Genomic DNA, 14,012 nt, shown 5'->3' with positions numbered 1-14,012 from the left:
AGAGGGACTGGAGGAGGGGGGGAAAGTGGAAGTTATGCTAATGAAATTCTGCGTTTCCCTTTTAAAGATACAAGCATAATCTTTGGCTAACATGCTTATTGCAAATTCAAGCATGCAGAATCGAAATTCAAAATTATTCTCATTCTTGAAAATAAAACAAATACGTAAAAATCTCTAGAACACAAATTTAAACCACAGCAGAGAATACCATGCCTTGAAATCAACAATCAAGTTTGAATATAAACCTGAAATTCCACCCCTGTGATGCTGGGTGGTGAATTTAGCTCAAGATTTCATCTGTAGACACATTTTATCAAACACCCCCACCCTGGGCCTGGGAGAATGAAGCGACAGGAGAGTGTCACCTCTCCAGGAACCAAAACGACCACAGGTTTCCTGGAGTTGGACGTCTGGTTCTGGTTTTATTTCTACAAGGCTGAAGTTAAACTATATATTCTTGCCCTCTGTCATTTGACAGAAGAATGTACTCAGCCCCCTAACATTTGCACTGCCTGTCTTGCTGCCATCGTTAAGAGAACCTACTGCCTTGTAAAAACGTAACTACATGTGTTTCATAAAAATCGATATAAAAATAACAACACTGGGGTACTTACATCTTTCTGGAACAATTGAATTTTTGAACAAGCATCTCTGGTTCTTCCTCCTGCAAATGGATCAAATTACATTTCACTAGGTAATAAAGCGTGGTACAATAGCCTGCCCAATCTGTTTTCATCTTGTCTTGTACAAAGTCTCAGATATACTCACTCATTATTCAACCTAATGGGCCTGCATTTGGCATATATTGAATGTTAGCGCTCTCCTTGGAAGTTGCAGAGGTTAACTGCTCCTAACAGCCTCTTTCCTTCCTCTCTGGGCATGTTTTCACCATGAATAATAGAAACAACAGAACTGAATGTCATAATACCCTAGACTGAAGGTGCTGGTACAAACCACAGGGATGAAGTAATGGTAGCAATTTTTTTGTCCTAATCCCTGATCATCCCGATGGAACCTGGCCCATACCAGGAAATATTTGGAAATGTATGAGGGAAGGAATCTGCTCCTGCTGAAATGCTTCCAGAATAGAAAGTCCATATTACGAAGCATTATTATAATTCTATTTTCACTTTATTGGTAGCGTTTGTGTGATTGTGGCTGTGCATGAGGAAAAAAAAAAAGCTGTCAGAAGCTGGAATTGGAGATGTTACACCCTTCATTCAACTGTAGTTCCAGTGGAGGAAAAAATCTTTCTAAATACAAATGACCTAATTTAATGTTAATTATGAGCTAAATCATGGTCATTGTCATCCTGTAAGTGGTCCTGCTGCAGCAAGTTAAAAACAAAATTACTTTTGAAAACAGAAGCTTGAAAAATATTTGTATATAATTCATAGGCTCTACAGCAAGGAATTACACAAATTGCTAATCGCACACAAAAATGACTAAACTGTTGATACAGTTGAAATGGGTTTTTTTTGCTCTCTTTTGTGCTATAATATTTTTCTAGTCCCTGCACTCGAAGTAGATACATCACATTTTGATGTAGTTAGGCTCCTTTCAAGGTGTGAAATTGGTAAGTACCAACACCAAAGGAAAGAAATTCTTTTAATACTGCGCTGTGCCACTTGAAGCAGCATTACCCTCTGGCTTCAAGCCAGCAAACTCCAGTGAGAACTATTTTATAGCACATGACTATAATAAAAGATATTTAAACATGGCCTAACAATGGATTAAACTAGTAAGACATAGTTTGTGTTAGATCCCAAGGATGAATATCAAAAATAGAGGCAATAGTTTTGAAACAACAGCCAGCAGTGAAAAGTTTACTTCTAATATAAACCAGACAGTCCCCAAAATAATTTGTGGTTTATTTAATTCTTACCGTTCATCTTGTGTTCTTTTGAGTAAGCTAAAGTAAGACACCCGCCTAAAAACACCAGCTGGTTTTGATTTTGATTCTGGATCTCTAGTGAGCTGAAAAACCGTAATCTGCATCTGCAAGGGTGGGGAGTCATTTCTGTAAACACGAAAAATAAGCATTTGCTGGGGGGGGAGGAAGGGCAGCTCACGAGAAGGTGCATTTTGGGAGAAGAGAGAAAACCCAGCCTCGCTAATATATTATAATAAATTACTGTTTTGTCATTATCTGGTTATATTTGCACAAACATCAATTGCATGTGAGCCCTGAAAAAGAATGTCTCATTGCCTTTAATATGCACTGCAGTGTGCACCCATACAAAATCATTACTGTAACAAAACCAGCTGCGTGTAATAGAAAGCAAATGATTTACAATGTTACTATAAGAAACTACTTTATTTCATATTATCATAAAAAGAACAGCACTGAAAATTTGCATGACAAACACAAGAATCCAGGAAATTCCAAATCTAATTCATATTTAGGTTTTAATAGGTATTAACTTACAGAGGTGAATTGTTAAGAACATTTCTTGGAGAATATTTCCAGAGAGTTTAGCTGCAATATTGGAACTCGTATTTAGTGAAACACGTACTAGTGCAGTAGTTGAAGAAAACTCATAAGCATTAAAGAATTTGGATTCATTGTTGGACCTAAAAGAATATATTTATTTTTATCACCATGCCATGCTCTGGCTGAAGATTCTGGTCTATCAAGGATCTCTCTGAAGTCATTGGGACTTCACTCCCCTGAACAAAACCCCGTGGATTAGATGCTGTACTTCCTAAAATTTCAGTTCTTTTATCAACCTGCACAGTTTGGGGTTGTTGTTTTTTTTTTTTTCAAGCAGTGTGAAATTACCATAAATAAACATAAGCAGTTTCAAACTCATGATCTGCCCAGTCGTATGGAGCAGTTGGGTTACTCAAGTGGTTTCACATATGACAAAGTATCAGCTCCCAACTCGATCTCACACAAGCCATGAAAGAAGTTTCTGCTGTATGGTGGAAGGTAAGCCCATTTTATGTTACTATCAAAGGAGATAACAGCTGTTACCAAAAAGGTGGCAGGCACGTAAAACAAAAACTAAAGTCTTGAACAAATGAAGCTTTATAAGACCCAGGCAGGACTCAAACAAATGTTCAATGAAAGTCACTTTTATGACTTTACTTTGGTTTATCGCAAGGCAGTAATAAATGTGTCTCATTAAAAGCCAGTAAAAGAACACCACCTACACCACCAATTGCTGTAACTGCAGATATAGCAGATCTGGAATAGTTACCTAAAGACCCTCATTTCCTAGCATTTAATGCTTCCCTGTCCATATAAACTAGCCTTCTATGGATTTAAAGACTGTTGGATGCTAAAAGCAGCAGCTGTTGCTGGGAAAACGACACTTTCAAAGCCCTGCTTCTTTCTCAAGGTGAAGCTAGAGGGACTTTGAATGAACATGGAGCTCTCCTTGGATAAAAAAAAAAAAAATTGCCAGAGGAGTCCATGCCAACAGAAAGACAAGCAATTCCCCCCATTCTGGCTAGAGTGTAAGTGTTTTGCCTCAGCTTTATTGCTCAGCAGGTCAAATTCATTCCTGGTGAAATGGCAGTTCCCATGGTGAAGCCGCAAGAAAATTCTGAAACCTTCTGGCACCTGTCAAGAAATGGGGCTGTGAAAGTGGGGGGAGGAACTGGCATGTAGGAGCTGGGATTAAGGGTGGGAGCCACCACATAAAAGGTTATTCTTGTTCTAGTTGTTAGAACTTTTTTATTGCGTAGAATTTACATACATGCTTATTAAGTGGTTTAAAAAAGAAGCCTGACAGATATTAAACAGCATGCCACACTCTTTATGCTGCTGCCATACAGATGTGTCCAAAGCATAAACAGACTTACAGTCAGCACTTGGTTGCTCTATGGGAGAGTATCTCTGTAGTAAATTTCTCCAAACTTTTCAGGACAATTAACTTGAGAATTGGAAACTTTTTTTTTTTTTTTTCTCCCTCAGATTTGATCCTTTGCTTGATCTCTCACTGCTTTCCAATTATGCAGGGAAAATATATAGCAAGTGTTTTAATGCTCTAGATTGAATTTCCTAAACCTAAGCTAGCAGCAGAATGACTGGGCCAGGGATTCTGGCACAAGAAGTACAGCTGTGTGTGAGCTGGTGGGAAAACTACTGGAATATCATGACTAGTCTTGGTGTTCACACTTCAAAGAAGCCGTGGAAAATTGAAAATAGATCAGAAAAGAATGATTTCAAGATCTGGAATATCTGCCTTGTAGGGATAGATGTATGCAGCCTAATCTGTTTACTTTATCAAAAGAAAGGTTAAGAGACTTGATTGTGATATATTAATACCTCCACATGGAGAAGATTTGTAAAGGCTGTGTAACTCAGCATATAAAAATGGATCAAGACCTAGAAGCTGGAAATGTCAAATTCTGATTATGGATAAAGCAGACAGGATTAGCAGTGAGGTTAATTAGTCATCAGGAAAATTTCTACAAATGGATCATGGGTTCTTCAGCCCAGAAGCTTTTCAGTCAAGACTGGATGGCTCTAACATAAGGAGACCTGTGAACTGGGCTGGGTGCAGGAGTCCCAGGTGAGGCATTCTGGCCAAGGCAAATTTGTATATCATTATGATGTCTATGACCAAGGATGTGCTGGGGCAGATCAGTCTTACTTAGATGAACTAGTTGGCAAAATCAACATTGGTATATGAACCACATTAAAACCTACATCCTGAATGCTCTCCTCTTCGTAGGATCGCTGATGATCTTTCTGGGAAGCTCCCTCTTTCCTTCCCGACAGCCTCCATGACTCGAACTTTTCTGGAAAAAATATAAAAATGGAGGCATTTAATTGTCTTTGTCCAATCCCACTGGTACCATGCACAACCCAGCTGCTCTAGTCTTTCTTCTACCTCTCTACCTCTTCTCTCTCACCAACTCCTAAATCTCGGGCTTGCCACTGGATAGAAAAGTTTGGCAAAATGTCTTCTTTGGAAACATATGCTCGATGCTTAAATGCTGAAGTAAATTTCTGAGACTTAAGCAATTTCAGGGATGGGCCTGAAAAGTGGTGTCTTGGCTGGGATGATGTTTAAGTTAGTACTTAGGACTGCCTGGGAGTTTTGCTGAGTAAAGGTTATTTGCACAGTAATGTTATTTTTGTGCTCCTTTAGTCAGCACTCCCCAGGCTTCACCATGCCGCTCAAACCCAGAAATGGTGCAATTATTAATGCCTTACCTAAAAGTTTCTGTGATGTCTTGCTATTGTCACTAGGGGTGGAAGGATCCAGGTAGTGGCAGGACACTGTACGAAAGATAAGATCCAGAGACAAATTAATCAGCTAAAGCCTCCGATTGGCAAAATGGAGCATTTAATTATATAGCCTTTTTTATCACTGTAAATGAAGGTGGACATGCTGCTGCAGCAGTATGGGGGAGAGAAAAAATGAGACTGAGCAGCAGCAAAGAAACAAAGGAGAAGCTGAAGGAAAACAAAATATGGAGATGATTTAGAATCACTTATGAGACCTGTGCCTGCTAATGCATTTTTTCAAATGATTATGACTTACATAAAATACATTCAGACATCTTCTTCTCATTAGAAATACTGAGTTGAAAAAGATATAACCAGTATCCCAGTGTGTTCCTCTTACATGAGATTTTGAACCACAGCTACGAAGTTGCATCCAGCGCTGGTATGCCTTAACATCATATGTTGCTGGATGATGAGCCATCTGTGTTCTTACATGGACAATCATATTTACTCCAGCATCAGTGAGAGTGTTTCTAGAGAACAATTGCTGATGTGTTAGCATGGTTTCTATTTCTCTGTTGAGACTGGTATGCTCCATCTTTGATTTCATATTTTTCTAGCAGACAGGAGTTTCCAAAGAGCTGCTATAGAGAGTTTTTACTGTTATTCACTGTTTTTTCACAGTTTGATAGACAATGCCGCCAAACATCAACGGAAAAAGAGGGAGCATCATCGGCTTAAGCCACAAAGACACAGTGAAAACCAAAAGGCAATGACCAAAGTAAAAAAACAAATCACTTTTGTTAACACTAGGTCCATTCAAAGTGGTGGTCGACGAAACTCAGAGGGTGACGTCTATATCCTGCATATATATAACAATATATAATGATACTGTTAATATTAACTTTTTTACTGGGGCTCAACCAGAGATAGCGCCGGTAGCAAACTTCCACAGCAATCCCTCTTTTCGAAGCAAAGACAAAGGATTATGAAGAGCAAAGCCATATATCCAACAAGAGATTGTAACACCAGGGAGCTGCTTTCATTTTTATTTACTCTGACTCCGAAAAGAACGAAGTCTGACTGCATCGCTTCACTTTCATGTGCAGCTGCATTTTTGGAGCACAATTCCAAAGCGAGAGTGGACAAGCTGACAGAGGAGACTCAGTAGATTTCTAGTGCAGGGGGAAGGGCTTCAGAGCTGCAAATAATAATCAGAGGCAAAACTCTGCTCTCCGTCACACTGGAGAAAATTCAAAGTAATTACCCCACTGACTACAGTGGAGTGATCCTAGATTTATATTACTGTAAATGACAGCAAAAATTGGACCCAATATAGAAATAATTTATCTAAGGCCCTAAGTATAGTTGCACAATTCAATCTGTAAATAATGCCACTAATGCACATATGGCTAATTTACATCCAGACTATGAGAACATATCCAGTGCTGATTTCCAGGATGCTTGAAGCACGAGGCGGTGCCAAAATAAATTTGCAGTATTCCCATAGCCCTCACAATCCTTCCAACTTTTGGTGTTGGGAAGAAGATGCACTACAGATATTTTGGAGAAGTGAAATTTTATCTGTTATATGACTAGGTATTGGATAATTCTTTAAAAAAAAAAGGCATAGAAGGCTTTCAAGCAGCACTCCACGTCTCCTTGCATGAGCTCTGCAAGCTCTCTCCTCTAAATAAGTTGTTTTTATCCAATTTGCCTCTTACTGGGAGCAGAATTTTAGGAGCAGCTTGAGTTTTCTAAGAATAAACCATGCTTCAAAGAAAGGACGGTTGTAAGTAACATTGGAGAAGAGTGCTTGGAGTACATACATTTAATGCACATAAAACTTAACTACAGCAATTTAATTTAGATTCCTTCTCTAATCACATATTTATATTAAGACCTTGCTGAAGCCAAATTGAAACTTATATTGCTAGGAGGCAAAGATGATATAAAATCTGAATTATTCATCAACTCAGCAAGAGAAAAAAATTCTCCCAAAATACCAAATATTGTTCTGGGCTTTATACCAGCTCTGTAACGTGGGGCGAAGAGTTAGAAAACCCATGTCTTGGTTTACAAGAACTTGAAAGGAGACATGTTAAATCTAAATTGAATAAATACATCTACCCTCCTTCCTTCCTTCATAAAATATTTTATGTTATGTTATTTTATTTTACTTTTTTTTTTTTTGTATCATCAGGGAAGAAGGGTTCTCCTGTTACCAACACACAGGAGGTGTTGAGACCCTGCAGTTAACTGCAGATTAATCACGGCTGACTCAGTGCTGCAGGTGGATTCCATTAGACCCTTCAACAACAGAAGAGACATAGGGTAGTCCTCTGGTAGGAGAAAATCCCTGGGAAGAAATTTTGGGGGCAGCTAAGCCTGGGAAAAAGTCTTGGGAATGAGCAGGAAGTTTAAATGTGTTGTTTCAGTTAAGAAGAGCTAACTTCAAGGAAGACTTTTCACTTTTTTCAAGGAGGACACTCTGCTTTAAGGTGGGTAGATACTTTATCACCTTGCTGTAACTGCTTACTCAGCACACAAACCAATGATGGAATCATAACAATTTAATCTTCTTGCAAGTAATTCCCTTTTGTCTGCCCTCGTATGGCAGCCAACCAATGCAGAATGTGTAGGTCCCATAAAGCATTTTGAAGTACTAGGGAGGAAAAAGAAGTAGAGAAGTTCAGAACTTCCATTATTAGAACTTTTTTTAGGACATAATTTTCTGGTATTTGCTGAGATTCTCCTTAAGAGAGTTGATAACTTTGGATAATTTCTGAGGTAATGGTCTCTGAGATCCTTAGAGACCTATAAAGAGAGAATAAATGCATGAGTTATTTAAACCCAGGAAAAGTACCTCTGAAGAAACTTCATACTCAGACAATGATAAAAATCTCTTTCTTTTTTTTTTTCCCTGCTAGTTCATTAGGAAACCAGAAAGAAGGTCATAATTTTCAAGTCGTTTGTTTCTATTGCTAATATTTCTTAGGTTCTGTCACGCAGAAAAAAAGATTATTCTCTGCAGAGATGGCAAAATTATCCTTGACTCTCCTTATATTATTCATGTCTATTTCCAATGCTTAAAAGTTGTTTGTGACCTTCAAGCAGGGGACATGTGCTGAAAACAAGAAAATCATGTGCATATTTAAGTCTGAAAATAGACGTCATAGAGCCAATCTCCATTTCCAATGTAACTCTTTACTTTGAGCCCCAGTTTGTGTTTCTATGATTTTTTTGAAAGGGAACTTCTCCAAGTGTCAGCTTTAGGAGAGCCAAGGGCAAATCTGAATTTAGCCCTTAGCTAATTTCAGCTAAACTCTTTCAGAAGAGTTGCGTGTGACTGGTCCCTTGCCCCGAGGAGGTATTGCTGAAGACAGTCTGGATCCTACCAGGTCCAGGGCAGGGTTGTGGCCTCTCCGTGTGCCTGAGGGATCCCACAGCTATTTTAGGTTAGAAGAGCTCGAGGAGTCTGCGTGATGGGGATGCTTTGACAGAAGAGCAAAATGACTCGCCTGCTTGCGATTTGTGCAAAAGCTGCCGAGAGGTAGGTGTCTTCATGTCTTAAAAAGACTGAGTTGAAATCTAACCCAGACACCTGACTAACATCTTGAGACGCAGGCAGTTTGGGTCAAATCTGGATGACTGGCAAGTTTAATTATAGCAGTTGATGACTGTTTTACAGCATTTAAGCCCCTTTGAACTTCACAATGGATGACAGTGTTGAAAGGCTGTGAAACAAGTTCAGCTAAAAATGAACAAAAAAGATGATGTTCCAACGCTTTTAGTGGTACCTGGTGCTTATTTGAAGTCTGATATTGCACAAAATTCTACTGTAACTGTTACTCCAGGTTTCTGGGTTGAAAAGTACCAGACTTCTATCAAAACAATGGACAATTCCATGGGCGTTTGCCTGATTTCAAGCCCTCATTCACCTTTTTAGAGACACATTTCCTTTGCTATTTGTTCTATGATCCTGTTTATTGCCTTAATGCAAGAAATCCAGGAAAGGATGAGGCAGAGAAGAGATAAATTGCATCCTAAACAGAGGGGAGGATAAATCCATACCTGGTTAGAGAGAACAATGGCACAGAAGTGATGACTGTGGCTGTACCCAAGAGGTGTGTGTAGGGCTATAGACAGCTATCTGAGAAGATTTAGCCCATGTTGAGGCCAAAGACAGCCAGAGGATGAGCCTGTACTTCTAAGGAGATGTTCCATAAGAATGAATGTGAAAGGTAAAAGAGAGCAGGCAGAGCAGGATGCATCCTGACACAACCAGCCTCAGAAAACCATGAATGCTTGGGGAAGCAAAATTTAGGTTCAGGACGGAAATGTGATGAATATTCAACTAGCTTTTAATGTTTACATCAAAATACTGCCACTTAATGAATTATTCTCAAACCAAGACAGCAGACAAAAACAGTAGCTTGAGAAAAACTTCCCAATCCACAGTGGTGGGTTTGAGCCCAGCTATTTGATTTCTGCAATCAATTAATCCTAGTGAATTCCTGAAGAAGTCACTAATTGAAAAAATAACAACAGCTAAGATAAAGTTAACAGACAACAATGTTCAGTCTCAAAATTTGCATAGTCTCTCCAGAAAATGTGCAATCTGGACAGTTGCAACTGCTACTGAAAGTCAGAGTCAGCAAGGCAGAAAGAAGAGGCTCGTTACATGTCTAGACAAAACCAGCCTGTGCCGCACAACTACACAACGTTCAAAAGAGACACACTGCCCGAGATCTGCCAACAAAGAATTATTCAGCAAGTAATTTCAAAGAAGAGATAGCATTTTCATAAAAAAAAAAAAGCAAACCAAGATGCTTCCTACTTTATAAACAGAAATCAGGGAGAAATTAAATCATCAAATTATCTGCTACGCTTTCCCACTGTAAGACAACTGCTCTGATCCTCTTTAGCAAGTACGCAACTGGAAATGAGAAGCAGAAGATGGAACTGTCTCAGCAGAACAGGCAAAAATATTTTCTTGCAATTTCTTTTGCAAGGGCAGCCAGAATACCAAGGCTGATGTTTAATCAGATGTACTGTTGGCTCCGGAGGGAGAATTGAAAGGGTATTTCAAATTACTGAAATTGAAAAAAATCCACCATAATTCTTGGAATTCCCTCTTTAAAAAACAATGTAGATCTTCTGGCCCAGAAATGCCCTGAAGAACATGTAATAGAGATAAACGGCACACATGAGGATTAAGGTTCCGTACTAAATACACCATAGATATCCACTGTTGTTCTGTGATAAACAACCATTTTTCAAACTCACTCTCATCACTGTATCATGTTTTCTGTCCAAGTTCGCTCGCTCTGAGGATGTTCTATCACGAATTTTCCAGTCCTTGGTTTTGTTTCTTTTAGAGGATTTTGAGCTCCAAATGTTATGTTTGGAGCTTGCACTCAAAAGCAGCTCCCTCGAGTGCTATACTGTGGTAAAAAGGATTTCTCCCTAAGGATGGTAGCTCCTGCATCGTTCTCTGTGTTGTCCCTTTTCCCTGTCCTCCCACCACCTGTGTGGGGTTGGAGAAAGACAGTTGAGAAAGGTGAGCCCAGAATTCTTGCTGCTGAAGGCACCAAAGTGGGAATATCTGGCCTCAGAAAACTGCTTCTACATTTTTGATTTGCACTCTCTGTACCATGCTCTTGGTGGCTGCTCCAATGCCCCCTCTCCTTGTAGATAATGTCCCTCTCTTCTCTCACTTTGTTAGTCCACTTAGCCATTCCTTCCTAAATAAACCACTCAAAATAAATAAACTTCTGAGATTAAGGAGCATTTTGATGACATGAGCTAGCTAGAAGAAGGAATATGGTGACCTTGATATATAAAAAGCCGTAAGTCCTTTTCACAGAGAAAGCATGAATTACAGATCTTGCCAAAACCCAATCTAAGAAAAATTCCGCCCTTTACCCAGGAGACATTTGAGTTTTAATTATCCTTCTCAGAGTCCCTAGACTTTCCTTCTCTTGTATCTATTTTTGTCTGCTTATTCTAATCAGCGAAGAGCCAGTGAAAACAGAATTTGTCCATCACTTCTGTCAGCTTCACAGTATCCTTCCCCACGTGAACTGTTGTTTGGTTAGTGCCCGCTTCGAATTCAGGCAGAAAAAATGGTTTCTCGAAGATTAGTCACCCTCATTAGCATTCCCACTGTAATGCTAAGGCAAAGTATTTAATATTAATGACCACTCATATTCCTGCACTGTTTGTCCTGCATCCACAGTGCTTGGTCTCAACGTGGGGAGGAAAAGCAAAAAGCAAAATGGTGCGGTCTCATAACCAAAATGGTGCATAGAAAACAAAATGGATTTTCTAATGTAATATTCACTAAATCATGGGAAGTGATAGTAAGCGGGAATCTGAGTCGTTTCTGGATTAATGCTCTAACACAGTGCCAGGGGACACTGTGCTGCTGGAGATATCATTATTTCTGGGAGATGTTTTGTCATTTATATCGCACGTTACATTCAAGAAGATGACAATGTCCCTGTTCCAAAGAGAACGAAATCAAAAGGCTGGATTGCAACTTGACCCTAGAGGGGTATAAGAGGGAACAAAATATATCGGGTGCACCTTTGAGCAGCATTCACTGCAAGCTCAGGGGTGGGGGAGTTGAGAGGACATCTCCCCAACGCCTGCTCCACCAGCCCAGCAGAGAGGAGACGTGAGAAAGGCTCCACTCTCCTCTTCTCACATGCCAGATTGCGCATAAGGAGTAGAAGACTAATAATCTGCTTATTTTCGAAAGCAGGAAAGGCAGATTGGGTATTTAATTGATTTATTGTATGCGGAGGTACAAAAGTTCTTCCACCTCCCCCGGTTCAGCTGCATGCACATGTATTCCAGTCAGACCCCATTTAGAAAGAGACAATAATAAGAAATGATAGAATGCCAATAAAAGACAAGGAAAAAGCACAAATCCTGCCTGTTATAAGAACCCATAAAACTTTTCCTAAGACTCAGCATGCAAGACATAATGTTTGACTTAGATTTCTGATTAAATAAATACATTCTGCCTACCTAAAATTCATTTCTTGTTTTGATTTGACGAGTGCATTATGCTTGGTTTCGATTTAGTGCAATGAAGAATACTCTATTAAAACAGAATTTGTATGTGGTAAAATTCATTTAAGAAATAATGTGATGTACATATGTCTCCCTGGTTTCCAACAAGAACCCCGTGGCTTTCCTCCACGGCCTAAGTCTCCTGCAGAACACTGTCACCATAATCCTGCCTGGTTCTTCCAGCCTGAAATACAGCTACTCTTTCCCCGAGCACAGCAGTTTGCCCCGGCAGCTTTGTTGACAACTCACTGCGAAATATTTGGGAAAGAAACCTGAGGATGTGGGACACTGGCAGCTGGAGAGGAGGGGAAGCGATTTTTGGGTGAAGGGAATGGCAATTTATCCCAAAGAATGATGTACGGCCTTAATTTGACCGTTAGTGTCACACAAATAAAAACCAAGGCAGATAATCGTAGCATTTATAACTCTTTAAGAAATTACTACCCTAGATAATCCATTTACACGCTTTTGCCTAAATATGATCCCAAGATACGTTCTAAATTTTTCATTTCCAACTGGACTATCTGTTTTCCAACATCAACAAAAATCAGATACAATGTGGAAGAGGAAAGAAGTGCCAGCGCTGTGTTAAATACCATAGCCTGCAGACAAATATTGTTCCCAGTCAAAACTTAGGGGTCATTTAAGTATTTGAATCATGTACAGAGACTACGTGAGCCAGGACACAGACTAATGATTTTGTGTAGACCAGTGATCCCCAACCTTTTCTGACCCTGGACAATAACTCGCTTAGCATTAAGCATTGTGGGCAGCATCATACTTTACTCTCCCTAATGGCCTTCAGCTTTAACTTTTTAATTTCCTGTAGGTCTCAGCGGTATGAGGAGGTCTCCCAAGCTTTTTGTTGCTCACTAACCCATGAGCCGTGGACTGGGGACTCATGAGTGAGGGGTGGTGGATGAAGTATTATCTGACTTGGCTGCTGATTTCCCTGCTTGTTATGTTTTTGGGGGATGGGATATGGAGGCTCGCAACCTTAATTGAGTGTGGGCTTTTTTTTTTTTCTTTTTTTTTGTAGAAACTAGGTTAATAGCTGTCCCTTCCAGCCCTGAGGACTCTGTGGTTCTGTGACTCTGCTTACAGGTGCGTGTGTACAGGCACACATACAGACGTAGCCTCCAGGTGTGCCATCAACGGCCCGACGCACCCTCGAAACACCCGACAATTATTCCTGCTTTCTCGTTTAAACCCTAGAGAGTCGGCAGGGCGGGCAGATGGGGTGGAAAATAAAAGGGTTTCCAAAGTGGCTTCCAGCGGGACGGGCCGACTGAGGGCTCCCTCCAGAGCAGCACAAGCCCGCGGCCGCCCCCGAGCCCCTCATATATAATAGTAAATAATAATGACAACAATCGCTATCTATAGAGGTTCCCTTCTCCCCACAGCTCCCGCAGGGATCTCGGTCCCCTCTAGAAATAACAACAGCCATGTATTAATAAGGAGACGGGGATCTTAGGCGGGAGGGGACCCCGAGGACCCCGCTCTCCCGTGGGGGACCTCAGCCTGACTGGGCTGGTGGCGGGGTCCCCCTCAGCGCTGGCGGCCATGGCGGGGAAGGGGAAGGAGGGGACGGGAGAGGGCGGCGGCGGGGAGGGGGCGAACCCTGCCCTCTGCCCTCTGACCGCCGCGGAGGCCGCCGCCGCCGCTGGCAGCATGGGGAAGGCGGAAGCGGCGGAGCCGGCCCGTCAGGCCGGGCGGCGGCGGCGGTGGAGGCGGGGGGGGGGGG

At 40.8% G+C, this 14,012-nt stretch overlaps 1 long non-coding RNA gene across 2 annotated transcripts in view; it reads right to left on the bottom strand.

The window, feature by feature from the left end:
* Positions 1 to 613: 613 nt before the first annotated feature.
* Positions 614 to 14,012, bottom strand: part of LOC106889862 — a 13,877-nt gene continuing 478 nt past the window's right edge. The window contains exons 2-4 of one of the 2 annotated variants that reach the window (XR_001412409.1): positions 5,171 to 5,236; positions 4,661 to 4,752; positions 614 to 664 (exon numbers count right to left, since the gene is read on the bottom strand). This is a non-coding gene — a long non-coding RNA (uncharacterized LOC106889862). Of the gene's footprint in view, positions 665 to 2,362; positions 4,753 to 5,170; positions 5,237 to 14,012 lie in introns of those variants that run through there. The other variant, XR_001412408.1, reaches the window with a different exon arrangement.

The sequence above is a fragment of the Calidris pugnax genome, unplaced genomic scaffold, assembly GCF_001431845.1.
Source record: "Calidris pugnax isolate Ruff unplaced genomic scaffold, ASM143184v1 scaffold89, whole genome shotgun sequence".
Taxonomy (NCBI): Eukaryota; Metazoa; Chordata; class Aves; order Charadriiformes; family Scolopacidae; genus Calidris; species Calidris pugnax.
This window is presented reverse-complemented; position numbering and strand designations above follow the sequence as displayed.